The sequence below is a fragment of the Ambystoma mexicanum genome, unplaced genomic scaffold, assembly GCF_040938575.1.
Source record: "Ambystoma mexicanum isolate Mex_15411 unplaced genomic scaffold, UKY_AmexF1_1 Mex_scaf48, whole genome shotgun sequence".
In the NCBI taxonomy this organism is placed as follows: Eukaryota; Metazoa; Chordata; class Amphibia; order Caudata; family Ambystomatidae; genus Ambystoma; species Ambystoma mexicanum.
The window spans coordinates 1,608,939-1,629,362 of record NW_027182464.1 but is presented as its reverse complement, the minus strand read 5'-3'; the positions used below and the strand labels follow the sequence as shown (position 1 = coordinate 1,629,362).

At 43.9% G+C, this 20,424-nt stretch overlaps 4 non-coding genes across 4 annotated transcripts; all 4 read right to left on the bottom strand.

The window, feature by feature from the left end:
• Window positions 1-527: 527 nt before the first annotated feature.
• Window positions 528-634, bottom strand: LOC138560744 (U6 spliceosomal RNA). Its single transcript, XR_011299210.1, has one exon. It is a non-coding gene; the product is annotated as a U6 spliceosomal RNA (small nuclear RNA).
• Window positions 635-5,997: 5,363 nt separating this feature from the next.
• LOC138560743 (U6 spliceosomal RNA) lies at window positions 5,998-6,104 on the bottom strand. The gene has a single exon (XR_011299209.1). It is a non-coding gene; the product is annotated as a U6 spliceosomal RNA (small nuclear RNA).
• A 5,322-nt stretch (window positions 6,105-11,426) lies between these two features.
• Window positions 11,427-11,533, bottom strand: LOC138560742 (U6 spliceosomal RNA). Its single transcript, XR_011299208.1, has one exon. It is a non-coding gene; the product is annotated as a U6 spliceosomal RNA (small nuclear RNA).
• A 5,363-nt stretch (window positions 11,534-16,896) lies between these two features.
• LOC138560741 (U6 spliceosomal RNA) lies at window positions 16,897-17,003 on the bottom strand. The gene has a single exon (XR_011299207.1). It is a non-coding gene; the product is annotated as a U6 spliceosomal RNA (small nuclear RNA).
• Between the last annotated feature and the right edge of the window lie 3,421 nt (window positions 17,004-20,424).

The window sequence follows — 20,424 nt, the reverse complement described above, 5'->3', positions numbered from 1 at the left end:
CCCTACCATTAATTTTAAGTTTTCATGCACTGCAGCACATTGTGGCAATGGTATTTCACAATGGGACTGTTTGAAAGTTACAGAAATCAAAAAAGAAATCAACCAACTAAAAGCAGCCAAACCCGGAGTACACTGCTCAGCCCCATTTAAAGATTAAGGCCCAGAAGCAAGTAAAGCTGTAGTTCAGAGCGATATTTGCAAATAGCACCTTAAAGCAGTTTACGCTGGAGTGCACAACAAGGGGGAAAGTGATAATACTGAGTTTGGTAGAATGGGATAAAAAAAAACAAAAGAAGCGTGCCACTTGTAAAAGTACAAGTCAAGAAATTGAAGGGGACGGGGCTGTTCATTCAGTCAAGAGGACTCACAAGTAAAAGGCTCCTGAGGCATTAGTGTTGAATTTGGCGCAAAATGCATTGTGTTGTCGTGTAATATGAATGAACATACAATTTCAATCTTCAATAAAGAAAGATCTATTAAAAAATCAACACTTGCAAATTAAGAAAGTTTCTGTCCAGTCATGTTCCAAAAATAGTGAATGCTTTACGAATGTGCGTGTCATCCTTTAGAGCAGGGGCCGATTTAAATTTCCCATTATCATTCCAATATTAGTACATGTGTTGCAGAAGCAAGCGCAAAGGGAGAGTCAATCAAACCATTGATTAGGACCTCTGGTCAAAGGTTTGCCATACCAAATGTCCTTATTTCAGAGGGCAGAAAGTCCAAACACCATTTAGATATCGGGTGGTATGAAATGAAGAGGCAAACAACAACGAATAAGCATTCTTTGCTGCTGTATTGATCTGGCCCTAAAGGGTTTTAGTTTAATGCCAATTATATTTAAAGATATAAAGATTAATGGTCCAGGGTGCTTGCAAAATGAAAACCCCCTCCCCATCACAATGGCTGGGTCATACAAGCCTGAGAGCATCACAATAGACCCAATAGACATGAGAAAAACTCGGTACCTCTGAGTGTATGTGGGCCCATGGCTGTATCAAGGACAAGGCAAAAACAGGAGGTGGCTTAAGGAGTCAGCACCAGAGGCTGTCCGATTGAGCCCTGTAAGCAACAGATGTTGGACCATCCTATAAAGGATTCTGAGGCTGATTTCAATTTTAACTTTGCTGCTGATTTAAGGATTGCTCAACCTTCGACCCACGTCTAGTTTGCTTGGATAAGCCCTGGAAATCTTTTACAGCTTGTACTGGTGGGAGATGATGTGACTTTATCAACTGCAACGGGATATGAGGCATGTGTGCCACAAAAAGCAGGTCTAGGATTTTTTTATAAGAAAGCCGCTTTAAGAAGGGAACTTTGGGCAACCCCACTGAGAGCAAAAGTATTACACAAAAGGTAAGGGGGTCAGTGGGTCAACTGATACAATAAACTAACTCACAGTCAAATGTGCTAAGTCCAAATACTACCTGTTTCTACATTTTCCAGGCTTTTTGTCTCATTTCTTAACAGATCCATTCCTATGTACCTCTGTGCTTTCAACAGAGTTTTCATTGTAAGGGAGGGACATACAGTATACCTTAAACATTCCTGGGCAGGGAAGACTCTATGTAAAAGCAAGAGTAGCAGACAGCTTAAAAGAATCATCAGCAGGACCCTCTAGATCTTCCCCAAAAAACATAACATTATTTCTCTGCATGCATGTGCGTTGAACAGCGCAAGTAGTTTGGTTAATGTCAGTGGATAAATGTCACTTTCCCACAGCGCAGAACAAAATCACTTGTACAGGCCCCTTCTGCAAAAGCATTACCACTGTAGAAAGCAGTGAAGGTGAGGCAGTGTGCAGTCACCTCCGACACTTCCCTCCTCTGATCGGCCACGATCGGCCAAGGACCTCTCTATGAGAGCTGAGGGTGGAATTTTCTGGACCTCTGTAACTTGGGGAGACATGGCAAAAGGGATCCTCAATCAACAGCTCAGCCTTTGCTTTGTGGCCTGTCCGTATATATCTGTTCTCCAAATTACCTGCCGCTGCCCAGGTGTCAGCTGGTGAGATGGAATGACCTCCCAGGTAGGATCCTGGCAGATGATTTGCATAGGCAAACCCCCTCGCTCTCTTTCTTACCCCTGCTTACTCCACAGTAGCAAGTATCTGGGCAAAATATAGTGGTCGAGGTAGGGTAGCAGTAACTAGCAACTCTGAGAAAGTAAATCTGGGGAGCTTGGCGACTTGTGGGGAACAACTGCAGAGCTCATCTCCCAGAACTTTGTGGCACGGGGAGAAGGTCTGTGGGATTTCAGTAACTTGGAGACATGCAACCTGGTCGGGAGTGCTTCAGGTCTCCTTCCTTGCATGTTCCAAGCAACTCAACAAAGCATCAACAGGCTGCCATGCCAGCCACAGAGCCCCTTTCCACATGATTAAAAGCCTAAAATCTTTTCCATGCAAACACATAGCCACCGAAAACCATATTTTCTTTGTTTTCTCTCTCTCTGTCTCTCTCTCCTCCCTCCCTCCCTCCCTCCTTCCCATCCCCCATAACCCCCCCCTCCCTCTTCCTCTCCCTACCATTCATTTTAAGTTTTCCTGCACTGCAGCACATTGTGACAATGGTATTTCACAATCGGACTGTTTGAAAGTTACAGAAATAAAAAAAGAATTAACCAACTAAAAGCAGCCAAATCCGGAGTACACTGCTAAGCCACAATTAAAGATTAAGGCCTAGAAGCAAGTAAAGCTGTAGTTCAGAGCGATGTTTGCAAATAGCTCCTTAAAGCAGTTGACGCTGGAGTGCACAACAAGAGGAAAAGTGATAATACTCAGTTTGGTAGAATGGGATAAAAAACAAAAGCAGCGTGCCACTTCTAAAAGTACAAGTCAAGAAATTGAAGGAGATGGGGCTGTTCATTCAGTCAATAGGACTCACAAGTAAAAGTCTCCCGAGGCATTAGTGTTGAATTTGGCCCAAAATGTATTGTGTTGTCGTGTATTATGTATGAAAATACAATTTCAATCTTCATTAAAAAAAGATGTATTAAAAAATAAATACTTGCAGATTAAGAAAGTTTCTGTCCTGTCGTGTGCCAAAAATAGTGAATGCTTTACGAATGTGCGTGTCATCCTTTGAAGCAGGGGCCAATTCTATTTTCCCATTTTCATTCCAATATTAGTACATGTTTTGCTGAGGTACATAGGAATGGATCTGTTAAGAAATGAAACAAAAAGCCTGGAAAAATGTTGAAACAGGTAGGATTTGGACTTACAATAAACGGACTCACAGTCAGATGTGCTATCCCTTGACCCACTGACCCGCTTACCTTTTGTGTAATCCTTTTGCTCTCAGCAGTGTTGTCCAAAGTTCCCTACTTAAAGAGACTTTCTTATAAAAAAAGATCCTAGACATGTTTTTTATGGCCCACATGCCTCATATCCCGTTGCTCTTGATAAACTCACATCATCTCCCACCAATACAAGCTGTAAAAGATGTCAAGGGCATAGCCAAGGAAATTAGACGTGGGCCGAAGGTTGAGCAATCCTTAAATCAGCAGCAAAAATAACATTGAAATCAGCTTCAGAATCTCTTAAAGGATGGGCCAACACTGGTTGCTTGCAGGGCGCAATCGGGCTGACGCCTTAAGGCAAGCGCAAAGGGAGAGCCAACCAAACCATTGATTAGGACCTCTGGACTTTCTGCTCTTTAACATAAGGACATTTGATATGGCAAACGTTTGACCAAACACCATTTAGATGTCGGATGGTATGGAATTAAGCGGCAAACAGCAATACATCAGCATTCTTTGCTGCTTTATTGATCTGGTCCTAAAGGGTTTGGTTTAATGCCAATTATATTTAAAGATAAAAAGATTCATGCTCAACGGTGCTTGCAAATCGACACCCCTCTCCCCATCACGATGGCTGGGTGATGCAAGAGTGAGAGCATCACAGCAGACCCAGAGACATGAGAAACACTCTGTACCTCTGAGTGCATGTGGGCCCATGGCTGGATCAAGGACAAGGCAAGAATAGGAGATGGCTTAAGGTGTCAGCACCCAGGCTGCCCCATTGCGCACTGCCAGCAACAGATGTTGGACCATCCTTTAAGAGATTCTGAGGCTTATTTCAATGTTAACTTTGCTGCTGATTAAAGGATTGCTCAACCTTCGACCCGCGTCTAGTTTGCTTGGCTAAGCCCTGAAAATCTTTTACAGCTTGTATTGGTGGGAGATGATGTGAGTTTATCAAGAGCAACGGGATATGAGGCATGTGTGCCACAAAATGCAGGTCTATGATCTTTTATTTGAAAGCCACTTTGGAAAACCCTACTGAGAACAAAAGGATTACACAAAAGGAAAGGGGGTCAGGGGGGCAAGGGATAGCACATCTGAATGTGAGTCATTTAATTGTAAGTCCAAATCCTACGCGTTTCGACATTTTTCCAGGCTTTTTGTTTCAGTTCTTAACAGATCCACTCCTATGTACCTCTGTGCTTTCAACAGAGTTTTCATTGTAATGGAGGGACATACAGTATGCCTTAAACATGCCTGGGCAGGGAAGACTATGTAAAAGCAAGAGTAGCAGACAGCTTAATAAATCATCAGCAGGACCCTCTAGACCTTCCCCAAAAAACATAACATGATTTCTATGCATGTATGTGCGTTGAACAGCACAAGTAATTTGGTTAATGTCAGTGGATAAATGTCACTTTCCCACAGCGCAGACAAAATCACTTGTACAGGCCCCTTCTGCAAAAGCATTACCGCTGTAGAAAGCAGTGAAAAGGTGAGGCAGTGTGCAGTCCCCCCACCCCCGACCCTGATCGGCCACGATCGGCCAAGGACCTCTCTATAAGAGCTGAGGGTGGAATTTTTCTGGACCTCAGTAACTTAGGGAGACATGGCTAAAGGGATCCTCAATCAACGGCCCAGCTTTTGCTCTGTGGCCTGTCCGAATATGTCTGTTCTCCAAATTACCTGCCGCTGCCCAGGTGTCAGATGGTGAGATGGAATGACCTCCCAGGAAGCATACTGGCAGATGATTTGCATAGGCACACCCCCTCTCCCTCTCTCTTAGCCCTGCTTACTCCACAGTAGCAAGTATCTGGGGAAAATATAGTGGTCGAGGTGGGGTAGCAGTAACTAGCAACTCTGAGAAAGTAAATCTGGGACACTTGGCGACCTGTGGGGAACAACTGCAGAGCTCAGTGCCCAGAAGTTTGTGGCACAGGGAGGAGGTCTGTTGGATTTCAGTAACTTGGAGACATGCAACCTGGTCGGGAGTGCTTCAGGTCTCCTTCCTTGCATGTTCCAAGCAACTCAACAAAGCATCAACAGGCTGAGATACCAACCACAGAGCCCCTTTCCACTTGATTAAAAGGCTAAAATCTTTTCCATGCAAATACATAGCCCCCAAATACCATATTTTCTTTGTTTTCTCTCTCTCTCCTCCCTGTCTCCTTCCCTCGCTCCCTCCCACCCTCCCGCACTCTCTCTTCCCCCCAGCCCCTCTCCCTCTCCCTACCATTAATTTTAAGTTTTCATGCACTGCAGCACATTGTGGCAATGGTATTTCACAATGGGACTGTTTGAAAGTTACAGAAATCAAAAAAGAAATCAACCAACTAAAAGCAGCCAAACCCGGAGTACACTGCTCAGCCCCATTTAAAGATTAAGGCCCAGAAGCAAGTAAAGCTGTAGTTCAGAGCGATATTTGCAAATAGCACCTTAAAGCAGTTTACGCTGGAGTGCACAACAAGGGGGAAAGTGATAATACTGAGTTTGGTAGAATGGGATAAAAAAAAACAAAAGAAGCGTGCCACTTGTAAAAGTACAAGTCAAGAAATTGAAGGGGACGGGGCTGTTCATTCAGTCAAGAGGACTCACAAGTAAAAGGCTCCTGAGGCATTAGTGTTGAATTTGGCGCAAAATGCATTGTGTTGTCGTGTAATATGAATGAACATACAATTTCAATCTTCAATAAAGAAAGATCTATTAAAAAATCAACACTTGCAAATTAAGAAAGTTTCTGTCCAGTCATGTTCCAAAAATAGTGAATGCTTTACGAATGTGCGTGTCATCCTTTAGAGCAGGGGCCGATTTAAATTTCCCATTATCATTCCAATATTAGTACATGTGTTGCAGAAGCAAGCGCAAAGGGAGAGTCAATCAAACCATTGATTAGGACCTCTGGTCAAAGGTTTGCCATACCAAATGTCCTTATTTCAGAGGGCAGAAAGTCCAAACACCATTTAGATATCGGGTGGTATGAAATGAAGAGGCAAACAACAACGAATAAGCATTCTTTGCTGCTGTATTGATCTGGCCCTAAAGGGTTTTAGTTTAATGCCAATTATATTTAAAGATATAAAGATTAATGGTCCAGGGTGCTTGCAAAATGAAAACCCCCTCCCCATCACAATGGCTGGGTCATACAAGCCTGAGAGCATCACAATAGACCCAATAGACATGAGAAAAACTCGGTACCTCTGAGTGTATGTGGGCCCATGGCTGTATCAAGGACAAGGCAAAAACAGGAGGTGGCTTAAGGAGTCAGCACCAGAGGCTGTCCGATTGAGCCCTGTAAGCAACAGATGTTGGACCATCCTATAAAGGATTCTGAGGCTGATTTCAATTTTAACTTTGCTGCTGATTTAAGGATTGCTCAACCTTCGACCCACGTCTAGTTTGCTTGGATAAGCCCTGGAAATCTTTTACAGCTTGTACTGGTGGGAGATGATGTGACTTTATCAACTGCAACGGGATATGAGGCATGTGTGCCACAAAAAGCAGGTCTAGGATTTTTTTATAAGAAAGCCGCTTTAAGAAGGGAACTTTGGGCAACCCCACTGAGAGCAAAAGTATTACACAAAAGGTAAGGGGGTCAGTGGGTCAACTGATACAATAAACTAACTCACAGTCAAATGTGCTAAGTCCAAATACTACCTGTTTCTACATTTTCCAGGCTTTTTGTCTCATTTCTTAACAGATCCATTCCTATGTACCTCTGTGCTTTCAACAGAGTTTTCATTGTAAGGGAGGGACATACAGTATACCTTAAACATTCCTGGGCAGGGAAGACTCTATGTAAAAGCAAGAGTAGCAGACAGCTTAAAAGAATCATCAGCAGGACCCTCTAGATCTTCCCCAAAAAACATAACATTATTTCTCTGCATGCATGTGCGTTGAACAGCGCAAGTAGTTTGGTTAATGTCAGTGGATAAATGTCACTTTCCCACAGCGCAGAACAAAATCACTTGTACAGGCCCCTTCTGCAAAAGCATTACCACTGTAGAAAGCAGTGAAGGTGAGGCAGTGTGCAGTCACCTCCGACACTTCCCTCCTCTGATCGGCCACGATCGGCCAAGGACCTCTCTATGAGAGCTGAGGGTGGAATTTTCTGGACCTCTGTAACTTGGGGAGACATGGCAAAAGGGATCCTCAATCAACAGCTCAGCCTTTGCTTTGTGGCCTGTCCGTATATATCTGTTCTCCAAATTACCTGCCGCTGCCCAGGTGTCAGCTGGTGAGATGGAATGACCTCCCAGGTAGGATCCTGGCAGATGATTTGCATAGGCAAACCCCCTCGCTCTCTTTCTTACCCCTGCTTACTCCACAGTAGCAAGTATCTGGGCAAAATATAGTGGTCGAGGTAGGGTAGCAGTAACTAGCAACTCTGAGAAAGTAAATCTGGGGAGCTTGGCGACTTGTGGGGAACAACTGCAGAGCTCATCTCCCAGAACTTTGTGGCACGGGGAGAAGGTCTGTGGGATTTCAGTAACTTGGAGACATGCAACCTGGTCGGGAGTGCTTCAGGTCTCCTTCCTTGCATGTTCCAAGCAACTCAACAAAGCATCAACAGGCTGCCATGCCAGCCACAGAGCCCCTTTCCACATGATTAAAAGCCTAAAATCTTTTCCATGCAAACACATAGCCACCGAAAACCATATTTTCTTTGTTTTCTCTCTCTCTGTCTCTCTCTCCTCCCTCCCTCCCCCATAACCCCCCCCTCCCTACCATTCATTTTAAGTTTTCCTGCACTGCAGCACATTGTGACAATGGTATTTCACAATGGGACTGTTTGAAAGTTACAGAAATAAAAAAAGAATTAACCAACTAAAAGCAGCCAAATCCGGAGTACACTGCTAAGCCACAATTAAAGATTAAGGCCTAGAAGCAAGTAAAGCTGTAGTTCAGAGCGATGTTTGCAAATAGCTCCTTAAAGCAGTTGACGCTGGAGTGCACAACAAGAGGAAAAGTGATAATACTCAGTTTGGTAGAATGGGATAAAAAACAAAAGCAGCGTGCCACTTCTAAAAGTACAAGTCAAGAAATTGAAGGAGATGGGGCTGTTCATTCAGTCAATAGGACTCACAAGTAAAAGTCTCCCGAGGCATTAGTGTTGAATTTGGCCCAAAATGTATTGTGTTGTCGTGTATTATGTATGAAAATACAATTTCAATCTTCATTAAAAAAAGATGTATTAAAAAATAAATACTTGCAGATTAAGAAAGTTTCTGTCCTGTCGTGTGCCAAAAATAGTGAATGCTTTACGAATGTGCGTGTCATCCTTTGAAGCAGGGGCCAATTCTATTTTCCCATTTTCATTCCAATATTAGTACATGTTTTGCTGAGGTACATAGGAATGGATCTGTTAAGAAATGAAACAAAAAGCCTGGAAAAATGTTGAAACAGGTAGGATTTGGACTTACAATAAACGGACTCACAGTCAGATGTGCTATCCCTTGACCCACTGACCCGCTTACCTTTTGTGTAATCCTTTTGCTCTCAGCAGTGTTGTCCAAAGTTCCCTACTTAAAGAGACTTTCTTATAAAAAAAGATCCTAGACATGTTTTTTATGGCCCACATGCCTCATATCCCGTTGCTCTTGATAAACTCACATCATCTCCCACCAATACAAGCTGTAAAAGATGTCAAGGGCATAGCCAAGGAAATTAGACGTGGGCCGAAGGTTGAGCAATCCTTAAATCAGCAGCAAAAATAACATTGAAATCAGCTTCAGAATCTCTTAAAGGATGGGCCAACACTGGTTGCTTGCAGGGCGCAATCGGGCTGACGCCTTAAGGCAAGCGCAAAGGGAGAGCCAACCAAACCATTGATTAGGACCTCTGGACTTTCTGCTCTTTAACATAAGGACATTTGATATGGCAAACGTTTGACCAAACACCATTTAGATGTCGGATGGTATGGAATTAAGCGGCAAACAGCAATACATCAGCATTCTTTGCTGCTTTATTGATCTGGTCCTAAAGGGTTTGGTTTAATGCCAATTATATTTAAAGATAAAAAGATTCATGCTCAACGGTGCTTGCAAATCGACACCCCTCTCCCCATCACGATGGCTGGGTGATGCAAGAGTGAGAGCATCACAGCAGACCCAGAGACATGAGAAACACTCTGTACCTCTGAGTGCATGTGGGCCCATGGCTGGATCAAGGACAAGGCAAGAATAGGAGATGGCTTAAGGTGTCAGCACCCAGGCTGCCCCATTGCGCACTGCCAGCAACAGATGTTGGACCATCCTTTAAGAGATTCTGAGGCTTATTTCAATGTTAACTTTGCTGCTGATTAAAGGATTGCTCAACCTTCGACCCGCGTCTAGTTTGCTTGGCTAAGCCCTGAAAATCTTTTACAGCTTGTATTGGTGGGAGATGATGTGAGTTTATCAAGAGCAACGGGATATGAGGCATGTGTGCCACAAAATGCAGGTCTATGATCTTTTATTTGAAAGCCACTTTGGAAAACCCTACTGAGAACAAAAGGATTACACAAAAGGAAAGGGGGTCAGGGGGGCAAGGGATAGCACATCTGAATGTGAGTCATTTAATTGTAAGTCCAAATCCTACGCGTTTCGACATTTTTCCAGGCTTTTTGTTTCAGTTCTTAACAGATCCACTCCTATGTACCTCTGTGCTTTCAACAGAGTTTTCATTGTAATGGAGGGACATACAGTATGCCTTAAACATGCCTGGGCAGGGAAGACTATGTAAAAGCAAGAGTAGCAGACAGCTTAATAAATCATCAGCAGGACCCTCTAGACCTTCCCCAAAAAACATAACATGATTTCTATGCATGTATGTGCGTTGAACAGCACAAGTAATTTGGTTAATGTCAGTGGATAAATGTCACTTTCCCACAGCGCAGACAAAATCACTTGTACAGGCCCCTTCTGCAAAAGCATTACCGCTGTAGAAAGCAGTGAAAAGGTGAGGCAGTGTGCAGTCCCCCCACCCCCGACCCTGATCGGCCACGATCGGCCAAGGACCTCTCTATAAGAGCTGAGGGTGGAATTTTTCTGGACCTCAGTAACTTAGGGAGACATGGCTAAAGGGATCCTCAATCAACGGCCCAGCTTTTGCTCTGTGGCCTGTCCGAATATGTCTGTTCTCCAAATTACCTGCCGCTGCCCAGGTGTCAGATGGTGAGATGGAATGACCTCCCAGGAAGCATACTGGCAGATGATTTGCATAGGCACACCCCCTCTCCCTCTCTCTTAGCCCTGCTTACTCCACAGTAGCAAGTATCTGGGGAAAATATAGTGGTCGAGGTGGGGTAGCAGTAACTAGCAACTCTGAGAAAGTAAATCTGGGACACTTGGCGACCTGTGGGGAACAACTGCAGAGCTCAGTGCCCAGAAGTTTGTGGCACAGGGAGGAGGTCTGTTGGATTTCAGTAACTTGGAGACATGCAACCTGGTCGGGAGTGCTTCAGGTCTCCTTCCTTGCATGTTCCAAGCAACTCAACAAAGCATCAACAGGCTGAGATACCAACCACAGAGCCCCTTTCCACTTGATTAAAAGGCTAAAATCTTTTCCATGCAAATACATAGCCCCCAAATACCATATTTTCTTTGTTTTCTCTCTCTCTCCTCCCTGTCTCCCTCCCACCCTCCCGCACTCTCTCTTCCCCCCAGCCCCTCTCCCTCTCCCTACCATTAATTTTAAGTTTTCATGCACTGCAGCACATTGTGGCAATGGTATTTCACAATGGGACTGTTTGAAAGTTACAGAAATCAAAAAAGAAATCAACCAACTAAAAGCAGCCAAACCCGGAGTACACTGCTCAGCCCCATTTAAAGATTAAGGCCCAGAAGCAAGTAAAGCTGTAGTTCAGAGCGATATTTGCAAATAGCACCTTAAAGCAGTTTACGCTGGAGTGCACAACAAGGGGGAAAGTGATAATACTGAGTTTGGTAGAATGGGATAAAAAAAAACAAAAGAAGCGTGCCACTTGTAAAAGTACAAGTCAAGAAATTGAAGGGGACGGGGCTGTTCATTCAGTCAAGAGGACTCACAAGTAAAAGGCTCCTGAGGCATTAGTGTTGAATTTGGCGCAAAATGCATTGTGTTGTCGTGTAATATGAATGAACATACAATTTCAATCTTCAATAAAGAAAGATCTATTAAAAAATCAACACTTGCAAATTAAGAAAGTTTCTGTCCAGTCATGTTCCAAAAATAGTGAATGCTTTACGAATGTGCGTGTCATCCTTTAGAGCAGGGGCCGATTTAAATTTCCCATTATCATTCCAATATTAGTACATGTGTTGCAGAAGCAAGCGCAAAGGGAGAGTCAATCAAACCATTGATTAGGACCTCTGGTCAAAGGTTTGCCATACCAAATGTCCTTATTTCAGAGGGCAGAAAGTCCAAACACCATTTAGATATCGGGTGGTATGAAATGAAGAGGCAAACAACAACGAATAAGCATTCTTTGCTGCTGTATTGATCTGGCCCTAAAGGGTTTTAGTTTAATGCCAATTATATTTAAAGATATAAAGATTAATGGTCCAGGGTGCTTGCAAAATGAAAACCCCCTCCCCATCACAATGGCTGGGTCATACAAGCCTGAGAGCATCACAATAGACCCAATAGACATGAGAAAAACTCGGTACCTCTGAGTGTATGTGGGCCCATGGCTGTATCAAGGACAAGGCAAAAACAGGAGGTGGCTTAAGGAGTCAGCACCAGAGGCTGTCCGATTGAGCCCTGTAAGCAACAGATGTTGGACCATCCTATAAAGGATTCTGAGGCTGATTTCAATTTTAACTTTGCTGCTGATTTAAGGATTGCTCAACCTTCGACCCACGTCTAGTTTGCTTGGATAAGCCCTGGAAATCTTTTACAGCTTGTACTGGTGGGAGATGATGTGACTTTATCAACTGCAACGGGATATGAGGCATGTGTGCCACAAAAAGCAGGTCTAGGATTTTTTTATAAGAAAGCCGCTTTAAGAAGGGAACTTTGGGCAACCCCACTGAGAGCAAAAGTATTACACAAAAGGTAAGGGGGTCAGTGGGTCAACTGATACAATAAACTAACTCACAGTCAAATGTGCTAAGTCCAAATACTACCTGTTTCTACATTTTCCAGGCTTTTTGTCTCATTTCTTAACAGATCCATTCCTATGTACCTCTGTGCTTTCAACAGAGTTTTCATTGTAAGGGAGGGACATACAGTATACCTTAAACATTCCTGGGCAGGGAAGACTCTATGTAAAAGCAAGAGTAGCAGACAGCTTAAAAGAATCATCAGCAGGACCCTCTAGATCTTCCCCAAAAAACATAACATTATTTCTCTGCATGCATGTGCGTTGAACAGCGCAAGTAGTTTGGTTAATGTCAGTGGATAAATGTCACTTTCCCACAGCGCAGAACAAAATCACTTGTACAGGCCCCTTCTGCAAAAGCATTACCACTGTAGAAAGCAGTGAAGGTGAGGCAGTGTGCAGTCACCTCCGACACTTCCCTCCTCTGATCGGCCACGATCGGCCAAGGACCTCTCTATGAGAGCTGAGGGTGGAATTTTCTGGACCTCTGTAACTTGGGGAGACATGGCAAAAGGGATCCTCAATCAACAGCTCAGCCTTTGCTTTGTGGCCTGTCCGTATATATCTGTTCTCCAAATTACCTGCCGCTGCCCAGGTGTCAGCTGGTGAGATGGAATGACCTCCCAGGTAGGATCCTGGCAGATGATTTGCATAGGCAAACCCCCTCGCTCTCTTTCTTACCCCTGCTTACTCCACAGTAGCAAGTATCTGGGCAAAATATAGTGGTCGAGGTAGGGTAGCAGTAACTAGCAACTCTGAGAAAGTAAATCTGGGGAGCTTGGCGACTTGTGGGGAACAACTGCAGAGCTCATCTCCCAGAACTTTGTGGCACGGGGAGAAGGTCTGTGGGATTTCAGTAACTTGGAGACATGCAACCTGGTCGGGAGTGCTTCAGGTCTCCTTCCTTGCATGTTCCAAGCAACTCAACAAAGCATCAACAGGCTGCCATGCCAGCCACAGAGCCCCTTTCCACATGATTAAAAGCCTAAAATCTTTTCCATGCAAACACATAGCCACCGAAAACCATATTTTCTTTGTTTTCTCTCTCTCTGTCTCTCTCTCCTCCCTCCCTCCCTCCCTCCTTCCCATCCCCCATAACCCCCCCCTCCCTCTTCCTCTCCCTACCATTCATTTTAAGTTTTCCTGCACTGCAGCACATTGTGACAATGGTATTTCACAATCGGACTGTTTGAAAGTTACAGAAATAAAAAAAGAATTAACCAACTAAAAGCAGCCAAATCCGGAGTACACTGCTAAGCCACAATTAAAGATTAAGGCCTAGAAGCAAGTAAAGCTGTAGTTCAGAGCGATGTTTGCAAATAGCTCCTTAAAGCAGTTGACGCTGGAGTGCACAACAAGAGGAAAAGTGATAATACTCAGTTTGGTAGAATGGGATAAAAAACAAAAGCAGCGTGCCACTTCTAAAAGTACAAGTCAAGAAATTGAAGGAGATGGGGCTGTTCATTCAGTCAATAGGACTCACAAGTAAAAGTCTCCCGAGGCATTAGTGTTGAATTTGGCCCAAAATGTATTGTGTTGTCGTGTATTATGTATGAAAATACAATTTCAATCTTCATTAAAAAAAGATGTATTAAAAAATAAATACTTGCAGATTAAGAAAGTTTCTGTCCTGTCGTGTGCCAAAAATAGTGAATGCTTTACGAATGTGCGTGTCATCCTTTGAAGCAGGGGCCAATTCTATTTTCCCATTTTCATTCCAATATTAGTACATGTTTTGCTGAGGTACATAGGAATGGATCTGTTAAGAAATGAAACAAAAAGCCTGGAAAAATGTTGAAACAGGTAGGATTTGGACTTACAATAAACGGACTCACAGTCAGATGTGCTATCCCTTGACCCACTGACCCGCTTACCTTTTGTGTAATCCTTTTGCTCTCAGCAGTGTTGTCCAAAGTTCCCTACTTAAAGAGACTTTCTTATAAAAAAAGATCCTAGACATGTTTTTTATGGCCCACATGCCTCATATCCCGTTGCTCTTGATAAACTCACATCATCTCCCACCAATACAAGCTGTAAAAGATGTCAAGGGCATAGCCAAGGAAATTAGACGTGGGCCGAAGGTTGAGCAATCCTTAAATCAGCAGCAAAAATAACATTGAAATCAGCTTCAGAATCTCTTAAAGGATGGGCCAACACTGGTTGCTTGCAGGGCGCAATCGGGCTGACGCCTTAAGGCAAGCGCAAAGGGAGAGCCAACCAAACCATTGATTAGGACCTCTGGACTTTCTGCTCTTTAACATAAGGACATTTGATATGGCAAACGTTTGACCAAACACCATTTAGATGTCGGATGGTATGGAATTAAGCGGCAAACAGCAATACATCAGCATTCTTTGCTGCTTTATTGATCTGGTCCTAAAGGGTTTGGTTTAATGCCAATTATATTTAAAGATAAAAAGATTCATGCTCAACGGTGCTTGCAAATCGACACCCCTCTCCCCATCACGATGGCTGGGTGATGCAAGAGTGAGAGCATCACAGCAGACCCAGAGACATGAGAAACACTCTGTACCTCTGAGTGCATGTGGGCCCATGGCTGGATCAAGGACAAGGCAAGAATAGGAGATGGCTTAAGGTGTCAGCACCCAGGCTGCCCCATTGCGCACTGCCAGCAACAGATGTTGGACCATCCTTTAAGAGATTCTGAGGCTTATTTCAATGTTAACTTTGCTGCTGATTAAAGGATTGCTCAACCTTCGACCCGCGTCTAGTTTGCTTGGCTAAGCCCTGAAAATCTTTTACAGCTTGTATTGGTGGGAGATGATGTGAGTTTATCAAGAGCAACGGGATATGAGGCATGTGTGCCACAAAATGCAGGTCTATGATCTTTTATTTGAAAGCCACTTTGGAAAACCCTACTGAGAACAAAAGGATTACACAAAAGGAAAGGGGGTCAGGGGGGCAAGGGATAGCACATCTGAATGTGAGTCATTTAATTGTAAGTCCAAATCCTACGCGTTTCGACATTTTTCCAGGCTTTTTGTTTCAGTTCTTAACAGATCCACTCCTATGTACCTCTGTGCTTTCAACAGAGTTTTCATTGTAATGGAGGGACATACAGTATGCCTTAAACATGCCTGGGCAGGGAAGACTATGTAAAAGCAAGAGTAGCAGACAGCTTAATAAATCATCAGCAGGACCCTCTAGACCTTCCCCAAAAAACATAACATGATTTCTATGCATGTATGTGCGTTGAACAGCACAAGTAATTTGGTTAATGTCAGTGGATAAATGTCACTTTCCCACAGCGCAGACAAAATCACTTGTACAGGCCCCTTCTGCAAAAGCATTACCGCTGTAGAAAGCAGTGAAAAGGTGAGGCAGTGTGCAGTCCCCCCACCCCCGACCCTGATCGGCCACGATCGGCCAAGGACCTCTCTATAAGAGCTGAGGGTGGAATTTTTCTGGACCTCAGTAACTTAGGGAGACATGGCTAAAGGGATCCTCAATCAACGGCCCAGCTTTTGCTCTGTGGCCTGTCCGAATATGTCTGTTCTCCAAATTACCTGCCGCTGCCCAGGTGTCAGATGGTGAGATGGAATGACCTCCCAGGAAGCATACTGGCAGATGATTTGCATAGGCACACCCCCTCTCCCTCTCTCTTAGCCCTGCTTACTCCACAGTAGCAAGTATCTGGGGAAAATATAGTGGTCGAGGTGGGGTAGCAGTAACTAGCAACTCTGAGAAAGTAAATCTGGGACACTTGGCGACCTGTGGGGAACAACTGCAGAGCTCAGTGCCCAGAAGTTTGTGGCACAGGGAGGAGGTCTGTTGGATTTCAGTAACTTGGAGACATGCAACCTGGTCGGGAGTGCTTCAGGTCTCCTTCCTTGCATGTTCCAAGCAACTCAACAAAGCATCAACAGGCTGAGATACCAACCACAGAGCCCCTTTCCACTTGATTAAAAGGCTAAAATCTTTTCCATGCAAATACATAGCCCCCAAATACCATATTTTCTTTGTTTTCTCTCTCTCTCCTCCCTGTCTCCTTCCCTCGCTCCCTCCCACCCTCCCGCACTCTCTCTTCCCCCCAGCCCCTCTCCCTCTCCCTACCATTAATTTTAAGTTTTCATGCACTGCAGCACATTGTGGCAATGGTATTTCACAATGGGACTGTTTGAAAGTTACAGAAATCAAAAAAGAAATCAACCAACTAAAAGCAGCCAAACCCGGAGTACACTGCTCAGCCCCATTTAAAGATTAAGGCCCAGAAGCAAGTAAAGCTGTAGTTCAGAGCGATATTTGCAAATAGCACCTTAAAGCAGTTTACGCTGGAGTGCACAACAAGGGGGAAAGTGATAATACTGAGTTTGGTAGAATGGGATAAAAAAAAACAAAAGAAGCGTGCCACTTGTAAAAGTACAAGTCAAGAAATTGAAGGGGACGGGGCTGTTCATTCAGTCAAGAGGACTCACAAGTAAAAGGCTCCTGAGGCATTAGTGTTGAATTTGGCGCAAAATGCATTGTGTTGTCGTGTAATATGAATGAACATACAATTTCAATCTTCAATAAAGAAAGATCTATTAAAAAATCAACACTTGCAAATTAAGAAAGTTTCTGTCCAGTCATGTTCCAAAAATAGTGAATGCTTTACGAATGTGCGTGTCATCCTTTAGAGCAGGGGCCGATTTAAATTTCCCATTATCATTCCAATATTAGTACATGTGTTGCAGAAGCAAGCGCAAAGGGAGAGTCAATCAAACCATTGATTAGGACCTCTGGTCAAAGGTTTGCCATACCAAATGTCCTTATTTCAGAGGGCAGAAAGTCCAAACACCATTTAGATATCGGGTGGTATGAAATGAAGAGGCAAACAACAACGAATAAGCATTCTTTGCTGCTGTATTGATCTGGCCCTAAAGGGTTTTAGTTTAATGCCAATTATATTTAAAGATATAAAGATTAATGGTCCAGGGTGCTTGCAAAATGAAAACCCCCTCCCCATCACAATGGCTGGGTCATACAAGCCTGAGAGCATCACAATAGACCCAATAGACATGAGAAAAACTCGGTACCTCTGAGTGTATGTGGGCCCATGGCTGTATCAAGGACAAGGCAAAAACAGGAGGTGGCTTAAGGAGTCAGCACCAGAGGCTGTCCGATTGAGCCCTGTAAGCAACAGATGTTGGACCATCCTATAAAGGATTCTGAGGCTGATTTCAATTTTAACTTTGCTGCTGATTTAAGGATTGCTCAACCTTCGACCCACGTCTAGTTTGCTTGGATAAGCCCTGGAAATCTTTTACAGCTTGTACTGGTGGGAGATGATGTGACTTTATCAACTGCAACGGGATATGAGGCATGTGTGCCACAAAAAGCAGGTCTAGGATTTTTTTATAAGAAAGCCGCTTTAAGAAGGGAACTTTGGGCAACCCCACTGAGAGCAAAAGTATTACACAAAAGGTAAGGGGGTCAGTGGGTCAACTGATACAATAAACTAACTCACAGTCAAATGTGCTAAGTCCAAATACTACCTGTTTCTACATTTTCCAGGCTTTTTGTCTCATTTCTTAACAGATCCATTCCTATGTACCTCTGTGCTTTCAACAGAGTTTTCATTGTAAGGGAGGGACATACAGTATACCTTAAACATTCCTGGGCAGGGAAGACTCTATGTAAAAGCAAGAGTAGCAGACAGCTTAAAAGAATCATCAGCAGGACCCTCTAGATCTTCCCCAAAAAACATAACATTATTTCTCTGCATGCATGTGCGTTGAACAGCGCAAGTAGTTTGGTTAATGTCAGTGGATAAATGTCACTTTCCCACAGCGCAGAACAAAATCACTTGTACAGGCCCCTTCTGCAAAAGCATTACCACTGTAGAAAGCAGTGAAGGTGAGGCAGTGTGCAGTCACCTCCGACACTTCCCTCCTCTGATCGGCCACGATCGGCCAAGGACCTCTCTATGAGAGCTGAGGGTGGAATTTTCTGGACCTCTGTAACTTGGGGAGACATGGCAAAAGGGATCCTCAATCAACAGCTCAGCCTTTGCTTTGTGGCCTGTCCGTATATATCTGTTCTCCAAATTACCTGCCGCTGCCCAGGTGTCAGCTGGTGAGATGGAATGACCTCCCAGGTAGGATCCTGGCAGATGATTTGCATAGGCAAACCCCCTCGCTCTCTTTCTTACCCCTGCTTACTCCACAGTAGCAAGTATCTGGGCAAAATATAGTGGTCGAGGTAGGGTAGCAGTAACTAGCAACTCTGAGAAAGTAAATCTGGGGAGCTTGGCGACTTGTGGGGAACAACTGCAGAGCTCATCTCCCAGAACTTTGTGGCACGGGGAGAAGGTCTGTGGGATTTCAGTAACTTGGAGACATGCAACCTGGTCGGGAGTGCTTCAGGTCTCCTTCCTTGCATGTTCCAAGCAACTCAACAAAGCATCAACAGGCTGCCATGCCAGCCACAGAGCCCCTTTCCACATGATTAAAAGCCTAAAATCTTTTCCATGCAAACACATAGCCACCGAAAACCATATTTTCTTTGTTTTCTCTCTCTCTGTCTCTCTCTCCTCCCTCCCTCCCTCCCTCCTTCCCATCCCCCATAACCCCCCCCTCCCTCTTCCTCTCCCTACCATTCATTTTAAGTTTTCCTGCACTGCAGCACATTGTGACAATGGTATTTCACAATCGGACTGTTTGAAAGTTACAGAAATAAAAAAAGAATTAACCAACTAAAAGCAGCCAAATCCGGAGTACACTGCTAAGCCACAATTAAAGATTAAGGCCTAGAAGCAAGTAAAGCTGTAGTTCAGAGCGATGTTTGCAAATAGCTCCTTAAAGCAGTTGACGCTGGAGTGCACAACAAGAGGAAAAGTGATAATACTCAGTTTGGTAGAATGGGATAAAAAACAAAAGCAGCGTGCCACTTCTAAAAGTACAAGTCAAGAAATTGAAGGAGATGGGGCTGTTCATTCAGTCAATAGGACTCACAAGTAAAAGTCTCCCGAGGCATTAGTGTTGAATTTGGCCCAAAATGTATTGTGTTGTCGTGTATTATGTATGAAAATACAATTTCAATCTTCATTAAAAAAAGATGTATTAAAAAATAAATACTTGCAGATTAAGAAAGTTTCTGTCCTGTCGTGTGCCAAAAATAGTGAATGCTTTACGAATGTGCGTGTCATCCTTTGAAGCAGGGGCCAATTCTATTTTCCCATTTTCATTCCAATATTAGTACATGTTTTGCTGAGGTACATAGGAATGGATCTGTTAAGAAATGAAACAAAAAGCCTGGAAAAATGTTGAAACAGGTAGGATTTGGACTTACAATAAACGGACTCACAGTCAGATGTGCTATCCCTTGACCCACTGACCCGCTTACCTTTTGTGTAATCCTTTTGCTCTCAGCAGTGTTGTCCAAAGTTCCCTACTTAAAGAGACTTTCTTATAAAAAAAGATCCTAGACATGTTTTTTATGGCCCACATGCCTCATATCCCGTTGCTCTTGATAAACTCACATCATCTCCCACCAATACAAGCTGTAAAAGATGTCAAGGGCATAGCCAAGGAAATTAGACGTGGGCCGAAGGTTGAGCAATCCTTAAATCAGCAGCAAAAATAACATTGAAATCAGCTTCAGAATCTCTTAAAGGATGGGCCAACACTGGTTGCTTGCAGGGCGCAATCGGGCTGACGCCTTAAGGCAAGCGCAAAGGGAGAGCCAACCAAACCATTGATTAGGACCTCTGGACTTTCTGCTCTTTAACATAAGGACATTTGATATGGCAAACGTTTGACCAAACACCATTTAGATGTCGGATGGTATGGAATTAAGCGGCAAACAGCAATACATCAGCATTCTTTGCTGCTTTATTGATCTGGTCCTAAAGGGTTTGGTTTAATGCCAATTATATTTAAAGATAAAAAGATTCATGCTCAACGGTGCTTGCAAATCGACACCCCTCTCCCCATCACGATGGCTGGGTGATGCAAGAGTGAGAGCATCACAGCAGACCCAGAGACATGAGAAACACTCTGTACCTCTGAGTGCATGTGGGCCCATGGCTGGATCAAGGACAAGGCAAGAATAGGAGATGGCTTAAGGTGTCAGCACCCAGGCTGCCCCATTGCGCACTGCCAGCAACAGATGTTGGACCATCC